Genomic DNA, 250 nt, shown 5'->3' with positions numbered 1-250 from the left:
GAGAACATAGTCCACATGCACACAGCCTAACCTCAGTCCACATGCACACAGGCTAACCTGAGAACATAGTCCACACGCACACAAGCTGACCTCAGTCCTCATGCACACAGGCTAACCTGAGAACATAGTCTACACACACACAGGCTAACCTCAGTCCACACACACACACAGGCTGACCTCAGCGGGCCCCATAGTGTGTCTGGGTCTGTGTCCTGCAGGGCTCATGGTAGATCCTAAGGGAATAATAGTT

This window comes from Mastomys coucha, unplaced genomic scaffold (genome assembly GCF_008632895.1).
Source record: "Mastomys coucha isolate ucsf_1 unplaced genomic scaffold, UCSF_Mcou_1 pScaffold20, whole genome shotgun sequence".
Classification (NCBI taxonomy): domain Eukaryota; kingdom Metazoa; phylum Chordata; class Mammalia; order Rodentia; family Muridae; genus Mastomys; species Mastomys coucha.
The sequence above is the reverse complement of the archived record's forward strand: the minus strand, read 5'-3'. Positions refer to the sequence as shown.